Source organism: Lithobates pipiens, unplaced genomic scaffold, assembly GCF_037356315.1.
Source record: "Lithobates pipiens isolate NorthernLeopardFrog02 unplaced genomic scaffold, aLitPip1_a1.2 Scaffold_18, whole genome shotgun sequence".
Taxonomy (NCBI): Eukaryota; Metazoa; Chordata; class Amphibia; order Anura; family Ranidae; genus Lithobates; species Lithobates pipiens.
This window is the reverse complement of record NW_027507758.1, coordinates 617338340-617345806: the sequence shown is the minus strand read 5'-3', so window position 1 is coordinate 617345806 and position 7467 is coordinate 617338340.

Below are 7467 nucleotides of genomic sequence, written 5' to 3'. Positions count from 1 at the left end.
TGACACACACACACACACCAGGGGGCGGGGACTCCTCACCGATGACACACACACACCAGGGGGCGGGGACTCCTCACCGATGACACACACACACCAGGGGGCGGGGACTCCTCACCGATGACACACACACACCAGGGGGCGGGGACTCCTCACCGATGACACACACACACCAGGGGGCGGGGACTCCTCACCGATGACACACACACACCAGGGGGCGGGGACTCCTCACCGATGACACACACACACCAGGGGGCGGGGACTCCTCACCGATGACACACACACACCAGGGGGCGGGGACTCCTCACCGATGACACACACACACCAGGGGGCGGGGACTCCTCACCGATGACACACACACACCAGGGGGCGGGGACTCCTCACCGATGACACACACACGCCAGGGGGCGGGGACTCCTCACCGATGACACACACACACCAGGGGGCGGGGACTCCTCACCGATGACACACACACACACACCAGGGGGCGGGGACTCCTCACCGATGACACACACACACACACCAGGGGGCGGGGACTCCTCACCGATGACACACACACACACACACCAGGGGGCGGGGACTCCTCACCGATGACACACACACACACACCAGGGGGCGGGGACTCCTCACCGATGACACACACACACACACCAGGGGGCGGGGACTCCTCACCGATGACAAACACACACACCAGGGGGCGGGGACTCCTCACCGATGACAAACACACACACACACCAGGGGGCGGGGACACCTCACCGATGACACACACACACACACTCACACCAGGGGGCGGGGACTCCTCACCGATGACACACACACACACACACACACCAGGGGGCGGGGACTCCTCACCGATGACAAACACACACACCAGGGGGCGGGGACTCCTCACCGATGACACACACACACACACACACCAGGGGGCGGGGACTCCTCACCGATGACACACACACACCAGGGGGCGGGGACTCCTCACCGATGACACACACACACACACACCAGGGGGCGGGGACTCCTCACCGATGACACACACACACACACACACACACACACACCGGGGGGGGGGGGGGGTGGGGGGACTCCTCACAGATGACACACACCAGGGGGCGGGGACTCCTCACCTATGACACACACACACACACACACACACACACCGGGGGGGGGGTGGGGGGACTCCTCACAGATGACACACACCAGGGGGCGGGACTCCTCACAGATGACACACACACCAGGGGGCGGAGACTCCTCACAGATAACACATGTCCTCCCTGGTGAAGATGTGTATGAAGAGAAGCTGACCTCAGAGAGAAGAGCAGAACAGTAGAGAGGGGGACACTCTCCTCCCCTCCCCCCCCACACACACACCTACCTGGGTGAAAGTGGTCTTCCCGGAGCCCGCCATCCCTAATATTATCATACATAACGGGGACCCGCCATCCTCTCCTCCACCCTCCGCCATCTTACTACTCCACTTCACTCCGCACTTCCGCCTGACACACACACACACCAGGGGGCGGGGACTCCTCACCGATGACACACACACACACCAGGGGGCGGGGACTCCTCACCGATGACACACACACACACCAGGGGGCGGGGACTCCTCACCGATGACACACACACACACCAGGGGGCGGGGACTCCTCACCGATGACACACACACACACACCAGGGGGCGGGGACTCCTCACCGATGACACACACACACACACACCAGGGGGCGGGGACTCCTCACCGATGACACACACACACACACCAGGGGGCGGGGACTCCTCACCGATGACACACACACACACACCAGGGGGCGGGGACTCCTCACCGATGACAAACACACACACCAGGGGGCGGGGACTCCTCACCGATGACAAACACACACACACACCAGGGGGCGGGGACACCTCACCGATGACACACACACACACACTCACACCAGGGGGCGGGGACTCCTCACCGATGACACACACACACACACACACACCAGGGGGCGGGGACTCCTCACCGATGACAAACACACACACCAGGGGGCGGGGACTCCTCACCGATGACACACACACACACACACACCAGGGGGCGGGGACTCCTCACCGATGACACACACACACCAGGGGGCGGGGACTCCTCACCGATGACACACACACACACACCAGGGGGCGGGGACTCCTCACCGATGACACACACACACACACACACACACACACACACCGGGGGGGGGGGTGGGGGGACTCCTCACAGATGACACACACCAGGGGGCGGGGACTCCTCACCTATGACACACACACACACACACACACACACACCGGGGGGGGGGGTGGGGGGACTCCTCACAGATGACACACACCAGGGGGCGGGACTCCTCACAGATGACACACACACCAGGGGGCGGAGACTCCTCACAGATAACACATGTCCTCCCTGGTGAAGATGTGTATGAAGAGAAGCTGACCTCAGAGAGAAGAGCAGAACAGTAGAGAGGGGGGACACTCTCCTCCCCTCCCCCCCACACACACACCTACCTGGGTGAAAGTGGTCTTCCCGGAGCCCGCCATCCCTAATATTATCATACATAACGGGGACCCGCCATCCTCTCCTCCACCCTCCGCCATCTTACTACTCCACTTCACTCCGCACTTCCGCCTTCACACAGCTTTATTTACAAAGGACAGAGCTGACAACGAGGGAGGAGCCCTAGAGGAGACCCGCATGGCTCTGCGGTCTGTCATAGGTGGAGGGAGGGGAGTCTGGGCGGTCTTTAGAAGATATTTATCTAAAAATGAACCATTAGAGGGACTACATCTCCCAACATGTCCTGTCACTGCCCCATAGAGGGATTACAACTCCCAGCATGTCCTGTCACTGCCCCCTAGAGGGACTACAACTCCCAGCATGTTCTGTCACCGCCCTCTAGAGGGACTACAACTCCCTGCATGTACTGTCACTGCCTCCTAGAGGGACTACAACTCCCAGCATGTCCTGTCACTGTCCCCCAAAGGGACTACAACCCTCAGCATGTCCTGTCACTGTCCCCCAGAGATACTACAACTCCCAGCATGTTCTGTCACTGCCCCCTAGAGGGACTACAACTCCCAGCATGTCCTGTCACTGCCCTCTAGAGGGACTACAACTCCCAGCATGTCCTGTCACTGCCCCCTAGAGGGACTACAACTCCCAGGCTGTCCTGTCACTGTCCCCTAGAGGAACTACAACTCCCAGCATGTCCTGTCACTGTCCCCTAGAGGGTCCTCCCATCATGTCCCGTCACTGCCCCCTAGAGGGACTACAACACCCATCATGTCTTGCCACTGCCCCCTAGGGGGAATAAATCTCCCAGCATGTCCTATCACTGCTACTAGAGGGACTACAACTCCCGGCATGTCCTGTCACTGCCCTCTAGAGGAGCTACAACTCCCAGCATGTCCTGTCACTGTCCCCCACACGGACTATCAGCCTCAGCATGTCCTGTCACTGTCCCCTAGAGGGACTACAACTCCCAGCATGTTCTGTCACTGCCTCCTAGAGGGACTACAACTCCCAGCATGTCCTGTCACTGTCCCCCACACGGACTACCAGCCTCAGCATGTCCTGTCACTGTCCCCTAGAGGGACTACAACTCCCAGCATGTTCTGTCACTGCCCCCTAGAGGGACTATAACTACCAGCATGTTCTGTCACTGCCCTCTAGAGGGACTACAACTCCCAGCATGTCCTGTCACTGTCCCCTAGAGGGACTACAACTCCCAGCATGTCCTGTCACTGCCCCCTAGAGGGACTACAACTCCCAGCATGTTCTGTCACTGCCCACTAGAGGGACTACAACTCCCAGCATGTCCTGTCACTGCCTCCTAGAGGGACTACAACTCCCAGCATGTCCTGTCACTGCCCCTAGAGGGACTACAACTCCCAGCATGTCCTGTCACTGCCCCCTAGAGGGACTACAACTCCCAGCATGTCCTGTCACTGCCCCCTAGAGGGACTACAACTCCCAGCATGTCCTGTCACTGCCTCCTAGAGGGACTACAACTCCCAGCATGTTCTGTCACTGCCCCCTAGAGGGACTGCAACTCCCAACACGTTCTGTCACTGCCCTCTAGAGGGACTACAACTCCCAGCATGTCCTGTCACTGCCTCCTAGAGGGACTACAACTCCGAGCATGTCCTGTCACTGCCCCTAGAGGGACTACAACTCCCATCATGTCCTGTCACTGCCCCCCAGAGGGACTACAACTCCCAGCATGTCCTGTCACTGCCCCCTACAGGGACTACAACTCCCAGCATGTCCTGTCACTGCCCCCTAGAGGGACTACAACTCCCAGCATGTTCTGTCACTGCCCCCTAGAGGGACTACAACTCCCAGCACGTCCTGTCACTGCCCCTAGAGGGACTACAACTCCCAGCATGTCCTGTCACTGTCCCCCAGAGGGACTACAACCCTCAGCATGTACTGTAACTGTCCCCTAGAGGAACTACAACTCCCATCATGTCCTGTCACTGCCCCCTAGAGGGACTACAACACCCATCACGTCTTGCCACTGCCCCCTAGGGGGACTAAATCTCCCAGCATGTCCTGTCACTGCCCCTAGAGGGACTACAACTCCCAGCGTGTCCTATCACTGCCCTCTAGAGGGACTACAATTCCCAGCATGTCCTGTCATTGCCCCCTAGAGGAACTACAACTCCCATCATGTCCTGTCACTGCCCCCTAGAGCAACTACAACTCCCAGCATGTCCTGTCACTGTCCCCCAGAGGGACTACAACCCTCATCATGTCCTGTCACTGTCCCTAGAGGGACTGCAACTCCAAGCATGTCTTGCCACTGCCCCTAGAAGGACTACAACTCCCAGCATGTCCTGTCACTGCCCCTAGAGGGACAACAACTCCCAGCATGTCCTGTCTGCCCCTGGAGGAACTACCACTCCCAGCATGTCCTGTCACTGTCCCCTAGAGGGACTGCAACTCCCATCATGTCCTGTCACTGCCCCCTAGAGGGACTACAACACCCATCACGTCTTGCCACTGCCCCCTAGGGGGACTAAATCTCCCAGCATGTCCTGTCACTGCCCCCTAGAGGGACTGCAACTCCCATCATGTCCTGCCACTGTACCCTAGAGGAACTAAAACTCCCATCATGTCCTGTCACTACCCCCTAGAAGCACTACAACTCCCAGCACGTCTTGTCACTGCCCCGTAGAGGGACTACAACTCCCAGCATGTACTGTCACTGCCCTCTAGTGGGACTACATCTCCCAGCATGTCCTGTCACTGCCCTCTAGAAGGACTACAACTCCCAACATGTCCCGTTGCTGCCTCTAGAAGGACTACAACTCCCAACATGTCCTGTCACTGCCTCTAGAGGGACTACAACTCCCATCATTTCCTGCCACTCCCCCCTAGAGAGACTATAACTCCCAACATGTCCTGTCACTACCCCTAATGCCGCCCATGTGTGGGCTCCGGCTGACTTAGAAAGAAGTTTTGACTCAAAATTATCCACCGGACTTGGCAGTCCGGCGAACAATCCGCCCATCTGTGTGCTAGTCCGCCGGAACTTTTGAAATGAGCGGACTTGCCCACACACGGAGTAAAGTCCGTTCATTTTGAACGTGGCTCCAGGTAGATGGGACTAGCGAAGGAAGTCAATCTCGCCACCTCCATCAGCGAGATTGACACCTCGCGAGTCCCGTCACCTGGTATGGACTTAAAGGGGAAGCCCTACGCCAAAAAAGGGCGTGGGGGGTCCCCCCCCAAAGTCCATAGCAGACCCTTATCTGAGCACGCAGCCCGGCCGGTCAGGCAAGGGGGTGGGGACGAGCAAGCGCGCCCCCCCCCCCTCCTGAGCTGTGCCAGGCCGCATGCCCTCAACATGGGGGTTGCTTCGGAGAAGGGGGGCCCTGCGGCCCCCCCACCCCAAAGCACCTTGTCCCCATGTTGATGAGGACAAGGGGCTCTTCCCAACAACCCTGGTCATTGGTTGTGGGGGTCTGCGGACGGGGGGCTTTAATAAGGGGGCCCCCAGATCCCAGCCCCCCACCCTATGTTAATGAGTATGGGGTACGATGTACCCCTACCCATTCACCTGGGGAAAAAAGTGGAAATAAAAAAACACTACACAGGTTTTTAAAACACTTTGTTAGACAGCTCAGGTGGTCTTCTTCCGTCTTGGGGGGTCTTCTCGCCGGACTCCTCCACTATCTTCTGCTAGCTATTTTACTAGCGGAGGAGCCTGGCTTTCTCCTTCGTCGCCGCCACCGCCCGGGGGTCTTCTTCCAACTTCGGGGGCCCCCCTTCCCCAAAGCACCCCCATATGTTTTGGGCACGTGGCCTGGTACGGCTCGGGGGGGGGGGGGGCGCTCGCTCGTCCCCACCCCCTTGCCTGACCAGCCGGGCTGCATGCTCGGATAAGGGTCTGCTATAGACTTTGGGGGGGACCCCCACGCCATTTTTTTCCCGTGTAGGGGTTCCCCTTTAAATCCATACCAGGTGACGGGGCCAGCGAGGAGTCAATAGAGACGGCGACATTCACTTCCTGCAATGGTCCCGTCTACCTGGAGCCACTTTCAAAATGAACGGACTTTACTCCTTGTGTGCGCAAGTCCGTTCATTTCAAAAGTACGGCGGATAGTCCGCCGGAAAAGTCCGCTCGTTCGGAAAGTCCAGCGGACCTCCGCTGCAAAGTCCGGCGGTTTGTCCCACGGATAGTCCGATTGTGTGTATGCGGCATTAGAGGCACTACAACTCCCCCTAGAGGGACCACAACTCCCATCATGTCTTGTCACTACCCTCTAGAGGAACTACAACTCCCAACATGTCCTGTCACTACCTCTTAGAGGGACTATAACTCCCATCATGTCCTGTCACTACCCCCTAGAGGGACTACAACTCCAAGCATGTTCTGCCACTGTTCCTTAAAGGAACTACAACTCCCCCTAGAGGGACTACATCTCCCCGCATCTCCTGTCACTGCCCTCTAGAGGGACTACATCTCCCCGCATCTCCTGTCACTGCCCTCTAGAGGGACTACATCTCCCAGCATCTCCTGTCACTGTCCCCTAGAGGAACTACAACTCCCATCATGTCCTGTCACTGCCCTCTAGAGGGACTACATCTCCTAGCATCTCCTGTCACTGCCCCCTAGAGGGACTACAACTCCCAGTCTTTTAACTGCCTATTAGCACTACTTTCGGGGTTAGACCCCCTGTGGGATTGTTATCTCCACCTGTGGCTGTGTTAGAAGAATTCCCCTCATTTCCTGTACTGGAGACAATGGTGTTACAGTAAGTGGGGGAACTCTCCAACCATCACACAGGAAGGGAGAGGGGAGAGCCCCTGTCAGGTGTCTATTGCTTTCCTTGTTGCAGCTTTTACCCCAGTGAGGAGAAATCTCTCCAATGGATGTCATGGAGGGCAATAAAACCTGCCAGGGGCTCTACTCCTTCACCAAGGCCTGGCTGACCCCTCCATCAGCTGAGGAATGGCA